Genomic DNA, 16,765 nt, shown 5'->3' on the forward strand with positions numbered 1-16,765 from the left:
AACAGATCTAAGGTTATCTCGGCATAAGAGAGCTTCCATATCAACATAAGGCTTTGAGAAAGGCATTAACAAGATCTAGAAAGGGTTTTAAGGCATAAAAGAGAAGGAAAACTGAAGAATACCTCAAAGAGCTCTTGCTTTCCCTTGAATCTCTGTTCTATAATCCTTCTCCTTGCTCCTTTCTTCTTCTCCTTCTTCAAGCCTTCACAATAGCACACAAAATCACTTAGAATCACTCAAGAACGAATTAGGGTTTTCTCACAGCTTTTGAGGGTGAAGGAGGCGAGATTGGGGGCTATAAGGTGGCTTAAATAGTGGGCAACCCGGGGATTTAGGGTTTCCCCCAGACGGACAGACTCGCCGAGTCCAGAATATGGACTCGCCGAGTCGCCATCTAACACGTGCACGAAATCCCGACCCTACTCGGCGAGTCAGGCTATGAACTCGCCGAGTCCCTCCTATAAAACTTCAAAATAAATACCAAGGAATTATCATACCGGAGACGGATTGTTACAATACGAGCTCAATTATCGATGTTCTTTATATCATCGCGTTGGTATTTATGAGTACTACAACTTTCATTTAGACCTCGTCGGCTAATTTAATTCTATCTCAGATTTATAGATCTGCATCGAATTCGCCGCTTGAAGAGTAGAGACTAAGGTTCGTACATATCTTTCGCAAACGAGCTCCATTTTTTACTGTCTTTTTATCGTTTAACTCCTATTAAAGATATCTTCATTTCTCGTTTAGATTATTTTGGCTAAACATCGACCGATCTAAAATTCGAGTTTTCAGGCTTTTTACAGTTTTGCTAAATCTCAGAAAAATCATAACTTCCTCATACGAAGTCAGATTTGGACGTTCTTTTTATGCACACTCTCGGTTTAACATATACTATGACTTTCGTTTAGATCGCTAAGGCTAGAAAGTATTTTATCATAAATTCACTTTTTACGATTCCTGGTGTCGTGCCGGTTTTGCCGTAAAAGTTTGACGGGTCATAACTTTTTCGTTATAACTCGGATTTTGGCGTTCTTTATATGTACAGAACCCTTGTGAGATATACGATAACTTGGTTAATATTATTTATTCTAAATAATCTTCTATTAAAAATTCATTTTTGATGCTTATTGTCTCTAAATTGACTAGCCCGAATCTGCGGGCGTTACAATTATCTCCCCCTTAAGATGATTAAGTCCTGAAATCATCAACAAAACAGGGCTTGTATAATGACTCCATAAATTATCTCTTCATCCTAGGTAATAATCGTAACTCTTATGTCTTTTTAAACGAGTATTTAACTCTTGGACTTCTTGACTTTTGGCGGTGATCAATCTTGCATCCGCTCTTCATACAATGTTGTACTTTCAGTTGTAACCTTCGAGTTACAATCTTGATCCTAATTGGAAACTCCTTATACTTTGTTAACAAACTTTACTTCGACTGTCTTAATAGACCGATAGGTCATGTTCTAATGACCTCTCATCGTATGATGCAATGCTTCGACTCGGGTCTCTTAGAGTCAAATTCCAGAAAGGAATATACCTTCATTCATGTTCTAATGTGAGATAATCATATTCAAGCATGCAGTACTTCTAGCTACAAGCTTCTTAATTTAACCACGACCGCGGAACTTCTATTGATTGCTTTGATTATCTTTCACTTCAATCTTCTGGCTTAGGTCAGATGCTACATCGAACTTAGTTCTCTAAACCATGTAACATACTCATCTTTGTCGGACTCAATTTGATATAACCAGTTGGGTCGGAATAACAATCTTCTTCTTAGACATTACCGAAACGATGGTAACGACATACTTGAACAAAATGGAATCAGTTACTAGCTTCTTGGTAACTTTGTGACTTTCCCTGATCCAAGTGTGAGTCATGTGCTTCCGGTAGTATAGGCCTCTACTACCTTTCATACCTACTCATACTCGTCCCAAGTATTGTTTCGCTGTTATCCAAGTCATTATCACATAAACAATTTTAACACATACAAATGTGTCCAAACAATCATATAATTTTCCTAGACTCTACTAGGACTTCTTCCATGCGTATCTTCAATCATCAATTCTAGTTCAACGTGGTTGGTGATGGAAATATCAGACGATGGGATAACTTCATGGATTATACCAAAAATCCTTGCTTTTCGCTAATCGAACGTGTACTTCTCCCGTACTAGACGTATTATTTATTACACGCATTCTAAAGGCAAGATATCACTCTTACGGTGTCTTCTGATAGCTATCATTCACTATCGTAAAACTTCTCATTTACTCCATTTACTCAATTCAATACAAGTATTCATTATGATGTTCTACACACCAAATCAGTCATTTGGTGTATCGAGCCGAGAATATAGATAATGGAAGGTTTAGACGCGTATTCTTCCTTATTACTTCGAAAAATTACATGCCAGTTCTAATATCGTAATTAAACGTTTAGAAATCTGAACGCATAAAGCTTCCAGATCCGGTCGACAACAGACCATAGATCCAATCAAGTGATAGCATCATAAAGCATCACAAATCATTTAGCACATAAAAGCAATTTAGGCATCTTCCCTAAATGAGCTAGTGCTCGTGTCTATTGAGGTGAACTTCCTAAAATATATTAGACACACTCCTCATGATCATCGCTTAGCATTCTAAGTTTAAGTCTAGAAATAAATCCTTATTCCTAGTTCGCTTAAGCTAATGCTCTGATACCAATTGTGACATCCCCATTTTTATAGCCAGAAAAGACCTATTTTGTTTATGCTTTATAAGAATCAGTGTGCCTCTTTTAATAAAAATGTTGCGGAATTTCTTCCTAGTACAACATGATAAATACGTTATCAAGGCATTTCCGAAGAAAAGTATTTTTATTCATTTTAAAACATTTGGGATGTCATAGTCAATACAGAAACATAAGCATAAACATAACTTATATTCATTACATTAGTGATTTATATCTCCTTAATCTCTAAGTGTAATGTGACTTCATATCAACACCTGTGATACAAATAAACTGAGTGAGTCTGGTTGGGAAACTTGATGAGTAGATAGGGTTTTCAAGCCACAATAATATAATTATTCTATTTAATCTTCAAACAATTAATCAACCCAATTACCCATCCCCATTATCTTCTTTACTCTTAAGGATCTACCCAAAAATCAACTATTCCCCGTTCATTTATTCGTAAGGATTATCCTAAGGAATTGGCACAAAGTCCATCGTGACTGGCTTTAGGCAGTAAGTCTGCATAGTCGCTAGGGTTTATACAATAGGAAGTAAGTCCGCATAGTCGCTAGGGTTTAGGTACTAAGTCTGCATAGTCACCAGGGTTTAGGCATCAAGTCTGCATGATCGCCAAGGTTTAGGCACTAAGTCTGCATAGTCACCAAGGTTTAGAGTACATCGGGTGAAAACATCATTTACAAAACCTATAGGTTGCGAGCCTGATAGTGTTCCACTGGACTGTCTAGAATAGTTCATGGTTGTCATCTATACTCTGCTAGATGACGGGTCCATCATTTGGGTAAAAGGCTTCTCTTATTCTTCACCTATCACCCTTATCTCATGGTCTATATCACCTCTCATCTCATCATCCGACTCATATTTCATCTACCCATATTTTACCCATCATATTTTGTAGATATAAAATACATAAACAATTTAATTCATTCGAAGCATGTATAAAATCGTTCATCCAGCATCAACAACATGTATTCAGATAATATGCACACATAGCACGTAATTTATACAAAATACTTCGTATCTATGTGTAAGATGAAAGTAACTATGCACTCACCTGATAAGGTGGTGACGCGGTTCTCGGACAGCACTTCGTTTATTTTAAAATATTTTCCTTCGACAAAACAACGGGTTTTCTCAAAAACCGGGCTTCGCTTGGAGCAGCATTTCCGAAGCGCAAGACCCTTTTTCTCAAGACTCCGGAAGCCTCGTGGCTTCCTTCCTGTGCTACGGGTTTACCTAGGCTTATGGGGTTAGGGGGCTTAGAGAGAGAGAGAGAGAGAGAGTAGAGAGAGAAAGAGAGGGTGAAAGGTGTGAGAAATATGAAGGATCCACCCTTTATTTATAGGGTTTTTTATCGTGGAGTAGTCTCTAAGTTTTGTCCGTATCTTCCGCGTATGAGCTCCCTTTTCTATGTACTTTATATCCACGCATTGGTATTTACAAGAACTAAAACTTTCATTTAGATCCTGTCAGCTAATTTTCATTGTAGCTCAGATTTACAAAACTGTATCGAATTCGTCGCCCTTGAAGAGTAGAGACTAAGTTTCGTCCATATCTTTCTCATACGAGCTCAATTATCGATGTTCTTTATATCATCGCGTTGGTATTTATGATTACTACAACTTTCATTTAGACCTCGTTGGCCAATTCTTATTCTATCTCAGATTTACAGATCTGCATCGAATTCGCCGCGCTTGAAGAGTAGAGACTAAGGTTCGTACATATCTTTCGCATACGAGCTCCATTTTTTACCGTCTTTTTATTGTTTAACTCCTATTAAAGATATCTTCATTTCTCGTTTAGATTATGTTGGCTAAAAATCGACCGATCTAAAATTCGAATTTTCAGGCTTTTTACTGTTTTGCTAAATCTCAGAAAAATCATAACTTCCTCATACGAAGTCAGATTTCGACGTTCTTTTTATGCACACTCTCGGTTTAACATATACTATGAATTTCGTTTAGATCTCTAAGTCTAGAAAGTATTTTATCATAAATTCACTTTTTACGATTCCCGGTGTCGTGCCGGTTTTGCCGTAAAAGTTTGACGGGTCATAACTTTTTCGTTATAACTCGGATTTCGGCGTTCTTTATATGTACGTAACCCTTGTGAGATATACCATAACTTGGTTAATATTATTTATTCTAAATAATCTTCTATTAAAAATTCATTTTTGATGCTTATTGTCTCTAAATTGACTAGCCCGAATCTGCGGGCGTTACAATTATCTCCCCCTTAAGATGATTAAGTCCTGAAATCATCAACAAAACAGGGCTTGTATAATGACTCCATAAATTATCTCTTCATCCTAGGTAATAATCGTAACTCTTATGTCTTTTTAAACGAGTATTTAACTCTTGGACTTCTTGACTTTTGGCGGTGATCAATCTTGCATCCGCTCTTCATACGATGTTGTACTTTCAATTGTAACCTTCGAGTTACAATCTTGATCCTAATTGGAAACTCCTTATCCTTTGTTAACAAACTTTACTTCGACTATCTTAATAGACCGATAGGTCATGTTCTAATGACCTCTCATCGTATGATGCAATGCTTCGACTTGGGTCTCTTAGAGTCAAATTCCAGAAAGGAATATACCTTCATTCATGTTCTAATGTGAGATAATCATATTCGAGCATGCAGTACTTCTAGTTACAAGCTTCTTAATTTAACCACGGTCGCGGAACTTCTATTGATTGCTTCGATTATCTTTCACTTCAATCTTATGGCTTAGGTCAGATGCTACATCGAACTTGGTTGTCTAAACCATGTAACATAGTCATCTTAGTCAGACTCAATTTGATATGACCAGTTGTGTCGGAATAACAATCTTCTTCTTAGTCATTACTGAAACGATGGTAACGACATACTTGAACAAAATGGAATCAGTTACTAGCTTCTTGGTAAGTTTGTGACTTTCCCTGATCCAAGCGTGAGTCATATGCTTCCGGTAGTATAGGCCTCTACTACCTTTCATACCTACTCATACTCGTCCCAAGTATTGTTTCGCAGTTATCCAAGTCATTATCACATAAACAATTTTAACACATACAAATGTGTCCAAACAATCATATAATTTTCCTAGACTCTACTAGGACTTCTTCCATCTGTATCTTCAATCATCAATTGTACTTCAACTTGTTTGGTGATGGAAATGTCAGACAATGGGATAACTTCATGGATTATACCAAAAATTCTTTCTTTCGGCAAATTGATCGTGTACTTCTCCCGTACTAGTCATATTATTTATTAGACACATTCTAAAGGAAAGATATCACTCTTACGGTGTCTTCTGATAGTTATCATTCATTATCGTAAACCTTCTGATTTTCTTCATTTACTCAATTCAATACAAGTATTCACAATGATGTTCTGCACACCAAGTCAGTCATTTGGTGTATCGAGACGAGAATATAGATAATGGAAGGTTTAGATGCGTATTCTTCCTTATTACTTCGAAAAATTACATGCCAGTTCTAATATCATAATTAAACGTTTAGAAATCGAAACACATAAAGTTTCCAGATCTGTTCGGCAACAGACCATAAATCCGATCAAGCGATAGCATCATAAAGCATCGCAAATCATTTAGCACATAAAAGCAATTTAGGCATCTTCTCTAAATGAGCTAGTGCTCGTGTCTATTCCGGTGTACTTCCTAAAATATATTAGACACACTCCTCATGATCATCGATTAGCATTCTAAGTTTAAGTCTAGAAATAAATCCTCATTCCTAGTTCGCTTAAACTAATGCTCTGATACCAACTATGACATCCCCATTTTTATAGCCATAAAAGGCCGATTTTGTTTATGCTTTATAAGAATCAGTGTGCCTCTTTTAATAAAAATGTTGCGGAATTTCTTCCTAGTACAACATGATAAATACGTTATCAAGGCATTTCCGAAGAAAAGTATTTTTATTCATTTTAAAACATTTGGGATGTCATAGTCAAATACAGAAACATAACCATAAACAAAACTTACATTCATTATCACTAGTGATTTATATCTCCTTAATCTCTAAGTGTAATGTGACTTCATATCAACACTTGTGATATAAATAAACTGAGTGGGTCAGGTTGGGAAACCTGGTGAGTACATAGGGTTTTCAACCCACAATAATATAATTATTCTGTTTAATCTTCAAACAGTTAATAAACCCAATTACCCATCCCCATTATCTTCTTTACTCTTAAGGATCTACCCTAAAAATCAGCTATTCCTCGTTCATTTATTCTTAAGGATTATCCTAAGGAATTGGCACAAAGTCCATCGTCGCCGGGTTTAGGCACTAAGTCTGCATAGTCGCCAGGGTTTATACAATAGGAACTAAGTCTGCGTAGTTGCTAGGGTTTAAGTACTAAGTCTGCATAGTCACCAAGGTTTAGGCGTCAAGTCTGTATGATCGCCAAGGTTTAGGCACTAAGTCTGCATAGTTGCCAAGGTTTAGAGTACACCGGGTGAACACATCGTTCAGAAAACCTACTGGTTGCGAGCCTGCTAGTGTTCCACTAGATTGTCTAGAATAATCTGTGGTTGTCATCCATAACCTGCTAGATGACGGGTCCATCATTTAGGTAAAAGGCTTCTCTCATTGTTATCTCATGGTCTATATCACCTCTCATCTCATCATCCGACTCATATTTCATCTACCCATGTTTTACCCAACATATTATGTATATATAAAATACATATACAGTTTAATTCATTTGAAGCATGTATAAAATTGTTCATCCAACATAGACAGCAAGTATTTAGAAAATATGCACACATAGCACGTAATTTATATACAATACTTTGCATCTATGTGTAAGATGAACGTAACTATGCACTCACCTAATAAGGTGGTGACACGGTTCTCGGACAGCACTTCGTTTAATTTAAAACAATTTCCTTCGACAAAACAACATGTTTTCTTAAAAATCGGGCTTCGCTTGGAGCAGCGTTTCCGAACCGAAAGACCCTTTTACTTGGGACTCCGGGAGACTCGTGGCTTCCTTCGGGTGCTAGGAGTTTACCTTGGCTTAGGAGGGGTTAGGGGGCTTAAAGAGAAAAAGTAGAGAGGGGAAGAGAGGGTGAAAGGTGTGAGAAATATGAAGGATCCACCCTTTATTTTTAGGGGTTTTTTTTTTTATCATAGAGTAGTCTCTAAGTTTCGTCCATATCTTCCGTGTACGATATCCATTTTCTACGTTCTTGATAGCCACGGGTTGTTATTTACAAGTACTACAACTTTCATTTAGACCCCGTTGGCTAGTTTTCATTGTATCTCTGATTTACAAAACTATATCGAATTCGCCGCGCTTGAAGAGTAGAGACTAAGTTTTGTCCATATCATTCTCATACGAGCTCTATTCTCGTTGTTCTTTATATCCACGTGTGTATTTACGAGCACTACAACTTTCATTTAGACCTCGTGCGACATCCCCATTTTCACGGCCAGAAAAGACCGATTTTGTTTATGCTTTATAAAAATCAGAGTACCTCTTTTAATAAAAATGTTGCAGAATTTGTTCCCAGTAAAACATGATAAATATGTTATCAAAACATTTCCGAAGAAAAGTATTTTTATTCATTTTAAAACATTGGGATGTAATCGTCAATACAGAAACATAAGCATAAACGGAACTTAGATTTGTTTACACTAGTGATCTACATCTCTTTAATGTCTTAGTGTAATGTGACTTCATATCAACACCTTTGATATAAATAAACTAAGTGGGTCAGGTTGGGAAACCTGGTGAGTACATAGGGTTTTCAACCCACAATAATATAATTATTATGTAACGCCCGTGTTTCTGGGCTTGCCATTTTTAGCAATGAAATAGTTTAGGTTAACCTTTTTAACTCAATTTGAAATAATAAAAATGTATTATTTGTGAATTATGTGATTTATGTGTTTATTTTCTTAATTATTATAATTTAATGAATTAAGAATAAAATGAGTGTCAAAATTTAAGTGTAAAATAAACTCGAAATGTTTGCATAAAGTTGTAGTGGCCGAAACGAGGTTTCCGAATATATATAGAACGTCCAAATCTGACTTCGTATGAGGAAGTTATGATTTTCTGAAGTTTCGACTTGGCAGTATGCAGCCCGGATACTCAATTTGAGATCGAGCAGTTTTTAGCTGAAACAATCTAAACGAGAAACGAAGATCTCGTTGTTAGTAGCGAAACGATGAAAAGTTAGGCGAGAACGGACGTCGGACGAAGAAGTTATGAATTTATAAAGAAGTTTTCCTGTCCCGGCCTACTAAAAATAAATAATAAAAATAAATTCAAAATTAGCCGATGGAGTCTAAACGAAAGTTGTAGAGCGTAGTCTCACCTACGCGTGGATATAAAGAACGTCGAAAACGGAGTTTGTATGAGGGAGATATGAATTTTTGAAGTTTATTAAATAATTAAAATATAAATTTAAATTCAAACTTCCGATATTATCCAAAGGGGAGTCACCGGACTTATCCGGGTTACGCCCAGCGTAATGCTGTACGCCCAGCGTACAACGAAGCATGACGAACTTCGCACTCGAGTACCTCCGATGACGTAAGCGCTGACGATCCGAGGCATACCCCCCGTATAGCCTCGTACGCCCAGCGTACGTGCGAGGTTCAGCCCCTATAAAAGGCTTGCGAGGACAGCCGATTTCGTTTGCCATTTTCTTCCTTTCTCTTTAAGTTTTGCCTTGTTTTGTGTGCCGTTTATACCCCGAAGCCCTGGTATTATTCCCGAGCCCCGAAGCAAGATCCGAAGTCCCGAGAATTTCGAGAAGTGAGATTTCCAAGCCGAAGCCCTGCCCGCGAGGAGCCCGGTTTTTTTGTGAAGATCTTCCAGATCTACGGAGAGACACTACTTCTGCAAGCCGTAGTGCTGCCCGATCATCTTCTGATCAAGTGAGTTTGTAGTCATTTTCTTCTAACACATTATTATGAAGTATTTTATACGAAATACGTGTTACGTGTATACTATGTTGATTATATGTGTGAATGTATATTCACTTTCTTCTATCTCATAGATCTGATTTATTCTCCATGAAATACATGTTATGTGTGTATGCCTCATCTGTTATGTGGAAAAATGTATCGATCGAGCATGCTATACAGGTTTTAAACTTTGTATAAAAATGTATATTTTTATCTACTAATATGTTGGGTAGAACATGGGTAGATAATTGGTGTGTAATAAACAGATGAGAGGCCTCGGTGTTGTTGGTGTTATTCTAGTCATTCAGTAGAGTATGGAAGACAACCACAGACCATTCTAGACAGTCCTGTGGAACACTAGCAGGCTCATAACCTGTAGGTGTTATGAATGACGTGTTTACCGGTGTACTCTATCCCCCTCATGGTTGCCTTTAGGATATTTATTGCTAAGGAAGCCCCTTTGCAGTAATGTCCGTCCCAATGAAAATCCTAGATTAGGTCCCTTATAATAGATGTTGTTTTAGGGACGTAAAGTGAGGATAACGGGAATGGGTAATCGGGTTATTGTTGATTGTTGAAATTAAATATAATTATTTATTGTGGGTTGAAAACCCTACATGCTCACCAGGCTCACAAGCCTGGCCCACTCAGTTTATTTGTATTACAGGAAGTGGCGCAAGGGCATAAGATGGATGAATCATCAAGTTGTTTTGTTTACAAGTCTGTATATGTATATATTTGTTGAATGACTTGTAATGTTATCGTTTATGCTTTATGGTCTGTATCGGATTATGACATCCCGACTTTTGATTATGAAATGAAATCATATTTCTTTATGAAATGTTTTGATAAAAATCTACTTTATCATGTTTTGTTTTTTTGGGAACAAATTCCGCATCTCTTTTAAAAATCAAAAGGATTTACTCTGAAAATGTTTAAAAAGCATAAATGAAACCGGTCTTTTCTGGCCGAGATTTTGGGGATGTAACAGTTGGTATCAGAGCATTAGTTTAAGCGAACTAGGAATTTGTAGGATTTATAGACTTAAACTTAGAATGCTAAGTGAAGGTTGTTAGATGTGTGTCTGTTATATTTCAAATACGAGCACTAGTTTATTTTAGGAATGTTGCCTAAAATGCTTTTATGTGCTAAATGTTATATGTTGCCATATGTGTGATATTATTTGTTCGGATCTATGGTCTATTGCCGACCGGATCTGGAAACCTTATGTGTGTAGGATTCTAAGTGTATGGTTATGATAGTAGATCTAACATGTAAACGTTTCGGAGTGATAAGGATGATTTGAATATCTATCGTGAATGAGGATCTAATTTCACCTTATTCGGTGTATAGATAAAAAATGGTGAGAACAAGAAGTGGAGTTGGAAACGCGGATGAAAACAGGAATCAACCACCGGTGATTGAGCAAATACCTGTCGTAGCAGCAACACCTGAGCCGATAACAATGGCTGGTGTACAAATGATGATTCAAACGATGTTGGATCGTCAGATGGAAGAAACAAGACGTCTGCTTAGGCAGAATTGTGAAGAACCATCAATTCAAGTGGAAGAGCTTGAGGAGAATGGAGGGCAGTCTGAAGGAGAAAACTTTAGTGGGATCATTGGTCAAGACAACCCACCAGTGGTTAGACGCAACAACCAGTATGGAGGAAATGATGGGCGTGGGTGTAAGTATAAGGATTTCATGGCATCCAAACCACCATGTCTATCCAAAAGCCCGACGCCGGTGCAAGTCATGGACTGGATCTCCGAAATGGAGACAATGTTTGAAAGTTGCGAATGCAGCAACAGGCAGAAGACCACTCTTGTGATCCCTCTGCTAAAATCTGGCGTGTTGAGTTGGTGGAAGCTGTTAGCTGACTCTATGCCCAAGGGAGAAGCAAGCAAAATGTCTTGGGAAGACTTTGTGGAACAACTAAAACTGCAATACTGCTCCGAGCAGGACCTTCTGGAAATCAGTAATGGGTTTCAGAACTTGAAGAAGGGGAAATTGAGCGTTACTGAATACGCTGCAAGTTTCACAGAAAGGATGAAGTTTATCCCATATTTGGTACCAACAAAACTCTCTAAGGTGAACAAGTTTGCCCACGGACTACCAGCGGACTATGGTCCAATGGTTAAGCAAGCAACCACATTGAAAGTTGCCATATGGGCTGCTAGAAATGTTGAGACCCAGATCAGGGAGAAAGGTCTGGAAAGATCAGAGGTGGGTGAAAAGAGGAAAATTGAGGGATCTTCAGGGTCCAGCAAGAAAAGTAAATTCTCGAAATCTGGTTCGAGAGGAAGTGGAGGAAAGGTAGAGGCGAAATGGTGCGACAAGTGTAAGAAAAAGCATCATGGGAAATGTGACGGGGAAGTGGTCACATGCTTCAAATGTGGAAAGCCAGGGCATTATGCCAACGAATGCACCCTCACCAAGAATGTTTGTTATGGTTGTGGTGAGGAAGGGCACATCTCAAGAGATTATCCAAAGAAGAAGGAGGCAGCAAAACCCAACATCCCGCCAAAGCCAAAGGCGAGAGCATTCTAGATGACACTGGAAGCTGCCAAAGATGAAGCTGATGTCGCTTCAGGTACCTTTCTCGTAAACAAATTGCCTGCCCAAATTTTATTTGATTCTGGAGCCAACTACTTCTTTATATCGCATGAATTTGGTAGAAAACTAGCTTTGCCTGTTGTTAGACTAGATAATGCTTTATTAGTCGAAGTTGCTAGTGGCAAGTTTGTACCTGTTAGCCATCGTATGAAAAACATCTTAATTGAATTAAATGGGAATAAGTTCCACGAGTAATTATTGCCTATAGAGCTTAATGGTTTCGACATCGTGTTGGGGATGGATTGGCTTAGCGCCAATGATGCCAAAATTTTATGCAAGAAGAAAATAGTGAAAGTGAACCCGCTTGGGAAGGAATCGTTTATGGTGTATGGAGACAAACACAGAGTAAATTCTGGGATCATTTCCCTAATGAAAGCCAGAAAATGTTTGACCAAGGGGTGTACATCATATTTAGCATTCGTGATCGATGCTAAGAAGGAAAAGAAGGTGATGCAGAATATTCGTGTCGTATGTGATTATCCGGAAGTATTTCCCGAAGATCTTCCTGGATTACCGCCCGATCGGCAAGTAGAATTTCGTATTGACTTGTTGCCCGGAACGACACCTATAGCAAAAGCACCTTATCGAATAGCACCGACAGAGATGAAGGAGCTGATGATGCAACTTCAGGAGTTATTGGACAAAGGTTTCATTAGACCTAGTTCATCGACCTGGGGAGCTCCGGTGTTATTCGTGAAGAAGAAAGATGGGAGTATGAGGATGTGCATCGATTACAGGGAGCTGAACAAGGCAACAATAAAGAATAGATATCCGTTGCCGAGGATTGATGACATGTTCGATCAACTACAAGGTTCAAGCTATTTTTCAAAGATCGACCTGAGGTCAGGATATCATCAGCTAAAAGTAAGTGAGCAGGATATAGAGAAGACTGCATTCAGAACACGATATGGACACTACGAGTTTTTGGTTATGTCGTTTGGACTAACCAATGCTCCAGCAGCATTCATGGATTTAATGAACTGGGTTTGTAATCTGTTCCAAGATAAATCTGTGATAGTGTTCATAGATGACATTCTGATTTACTCGAAGAGCCAAGAGGAGCATGGCAGACACTTGCGGGAAGTGTTAGAAGTCTTGAAGAAGGAGAAGCTGAATGCTAAGTTCTCCAAATGTGTTTTTTGGATTCGAGAAGTCCAATTCTTGGGTCACGTGGTCAACCGAGAAGGGATAATGGTTGATCCAGCAAAGATTGAAGCTGTAATGAAGTGGGAACAACCAAAAAGTCCCACAGAGATCCGAAGCTTTTTAGGATTAGCCAGATATTACCGAAGGTTTATCCAAGGCTTTTCTTCGATCGCTAGTTCATTGATAGCTTTGACCCACAAAGGAGCTACTTATGCTTGGAGTGATAAGCATAAAGAAGCATTCGAGAAACTAAAGAAGAAGCTATGCGAGGCACCGATTCTTTCTCTACCCGATGGAGTTGAAGACTTCACTGTTTATAGCGATGCGTCTGGTGTTGGATTGGGTTGTGTTTTGACCCAAAGAGATAAGGTGATCGCGTATGCATCTCGACAACTAAAAGAGCATGAAAAGAACTACCCGACTCATGATTTGGAGTTGGCAGCGGTAGTTTTTGCTCTAAAAATATGGAGGCATTACCTCTATGGCACGAAGTGCAAACTTTTCACTGATCATAAGCGTCTCCAATATCTCTTTAGTCAGAAGGAACAGAATATGAGACAACTACGCTGGCCAGAATTACTTAAAGAATACGACTGTGAGATACTTTACCACCCCGGTAAAGCAAATGTTGTTGCTGATGCTCTCAGTCGGAAAGTCAATCTTGAAAGGAAAAGGCCAAGAGCGTTGAGAATTGAAGTTGTCTCGACCATCGTGGAAAGTATAAAGAAAGCTCAGGAGGAAGCTTCTGAGAAGAATGACCGAAAGGAAGAACGTTTGGGCAAAACGTTGGTGTTCGGTACAAACGGTCATGGACTGAAGGTATTCCAAGATTGTATTTGGGTACCTAAGTCAGGAGGAATAAGAGATCTTCTGATGGAAGAAGCTCACAAAACCATGTACTCCATTCATCCCGGTAGCACAAAAATGTATAGGGACCTGAAACCCTATTATTGGTGGTCGACGATGAAGCTCGACATTGAGAAGTATGTGGCAGAGTGTGTGACTTGTGCGAGAGTCAAGACACAACATCAGAAACCGTACAGGAGTTTAGAACCTTTACCTGTACCTATGGGTAAGTGGTAAGACATTGATATGGATTTTGTCACTAAACTGCCCAGAACAAAAAGTGGTCACGACATGATTTGGGTGGTCGTTGATCGATTCACTAAGAGTGCGCATTTCATAGCAGCCAATGAGAAATGGTCTATGGAAAAGCTTGCGAATTCTTACGTGAAGGAAATTGTGAGGCTTCACGGTGTTCCGTTAACGATTGTGTCGGATCGTGATAGCCGTTTCACCTCACGATTTTGGAAAAGTCTACAAGAGGAATTGGGTACCAAGTTGTGTTTAAGTATAGCTTACCATTCGTAGACTGATGGTCAGAGCAAATGGACGATACAAACACTTGAAGATATGCTGAGAGCATGTACCCTGGAATTCCAAGGTAATTGGGATGAACATTTACCATTGGTAGAATTTTCCTATAATAATAGTTTCCAGTCGAGCATTAAGATGGCACCTTATCAAGCTTTGTACGAACAGAAGTGTCGTACGCCGTCTTGTTGGCTTGAGGCTGGGGAGAAGCAATTTATGGGACCGGAGATAGTCCATCAAACTGCTAAAAAGTTGAAAATAATTAGGGAGAGAATGTTAGCCGCTCAGGACCGTCAAAAGAGTTATACTGACAAAAAGCAAAGACCGATGACTTTTGAAGTTGGAGATTCGGTTTTGCTTAAAGTCTCGCCGTGGAAGGGACTTATAAGATTTGGTAAAAGGGGAAAGTTAAGTACAAGGTTTATTGGACTGTTTAAAGTTCTTCAGAGAATTGGGAACCAAGCTTACAAGCTCGAACTACCCGAAGAACTGAATGGAATTCATAACACGTTTCATGTGTGTTATTTGAGGAAGTTCACGGGAGAAGTTCCCGACATGATTCCACTTTCAGAGTTGAGAATCGATGAGAACAAAAGGTTGATTGAAGAACCAGAGGCAATCGTTGACCGAAAGACTAAGAAGTTGCGACGAAAGATGGTTGAGTTAGTGCTTGTCCAATGGAAACACACGAATGGGCCGAATCTCACCTGGGAGACGGAGAGTGACATGATGGGTAGCTATCCGCATTTAAGTGTAAAATAAACTCGATATCTTTGCATAAAGTTGTAGTGGCCGTAATGAGTTTTCCGAATATATATAGAACGCTCAAATCTGACTTCGTGTGAGGAACTTATGATTTTCTGAAGTTTCGACTTGGCAGTATGCAGCCCGAATACTCAATTTGAGATCGAGCGGTTTTTAGCCGAAACAATCTAAACGAGAATCGAAGATCTCGTTGTTAGTAGCGAAACGATGAAAAGTTAGGCGAGAACGGACGTCGAACGAAGAAGTTATGAATTTATAAAGAAGTTTTCCTGTCCCGGCCTACTAAAAATAAATTCAAAATTAGCCGACGGAGTCTAAACGAAAGTTGTAGAGTGTAGTCTCACCTACGCGTGGATATAAAGAACGTCGAAAACGGAGTTCGTATGAGGGAGATATGAATTTTTGAAGTTTATTAAATAATTAAAATATAAATTTAAATTCAAACTTCCGATATTATCCAAAGGGGAGTCACCGGACTTATCCGGGTTACGCCCAGCGTACAGCGAAGCGTGACGACCTTCGCACTCGAGTACCTCCGATGACGTAAGCGCTGACGATTCGAGGCGTACGCCCCGCGTACGTGCGAGGTTTAACCCCTATAAAAGGCTTGCGAGGACAACCGATTTCGTTTGCCATTTTCTTCCTTTCTCTCCAAGTTTTGTCTCGTTTTGCATGCCGTTTATACCCTGAAGCCCCGGTATTATTCCCGAGCCCCGAAGCAAGATCCGAAGTCCCGAGAATCCCGAGAAGTGAGATTTCTGAGCCGAAGCCCTGCCCACGAGGAGCCGGGTTTTTTTGTGAAGATCTTCCAGATCTACAGAGAGACACTGCTTCTACAAGCCGTAGTGCTGCCCGATCATCTTCTGATCAAGTGAGTGTGTAGTCATTTTCTTCTAACACATTATTATGAAGTATTTTATACGAAATACGTGTTACGTGTATACTATGTTGATTATATGTGTGAATGTATATTCACTTTCTTCTATCTCATAGATCTGATTTATTCTCCATGAAATACGTGTTATGTGTGTATGCCTCATCTGTTATGTGGAAAAATGTATCGATCGAGCATGCTATACAGGTTTTAAACCTTGTATAAAAATGTATATTTTTATCTACTAATATGTTGGGTAGAACATGGGTAGATAATTGGTGTGTAATAAACAGACGAGAGGCCTCGATGTTGTTGGTGT

The sequence above is a fragment of the Lactuca serriola genome, chromosome 4, assembly GCF_051521515.1.
Source record: "Lactuca serriola cultivar US96UC23 chromosome 4, Lser_US96UC23_V15, whole genome shotgun sequence".
Taxonomy (NCBI): domain Eukaryota; kingdom Viridiplantae; phylum Streptophyta; class Magnoliopsida; order Asterales; family Asteraceae; genus Lactuca; species Lactuca serriola.